The sequence below is a fragment of the Montipora foliosa genome, chromosome 9 (genome assembly GCF_036669935.1).
Source record: "Montipora foliosa isolate CH-2021 chromosome 9, ASM3666993v2, whole genome shotgun sequence".
NCBI lineage: Eukaryota > Metazoa > Cnidaria > Anthozoa > Scleractinia > Acroporidae > Montipora > Montipora foliosa.
Genome location: NC_090877.1, coordinates 27,392,266 through 27,392,553, shown reverse-complemented (window position 1 = coordinate 27,392,553; position 288 = coordinate 27,392,266).

The following is a 288-nucleotide window of genomic DNA, read 5'->3' as shown; positions in this document are numbered from 1 at the left end:
GTACATGTTAATTGCCGTGACTTTAACATCTTCAGTTCCCACGGCCTGCTCCCGTCTGACCTTGTAGCTTAATTAATACAACTACCCTCTGCATCCCGCTTAAAAACACCTTCGGAAGCAGCCAAATCTTTCCAGTAATAACGGCACCCCATCACCGATTCACAGACTTTACGTTTAGGATACATAGGTGACTCATTCGTCTTTAAATGTTTCTCATAAAACTCTCTCCCGCGAAACAAACGATGGCATTGATCACACACCACAAAACCATGCGAAGAATCACATCTG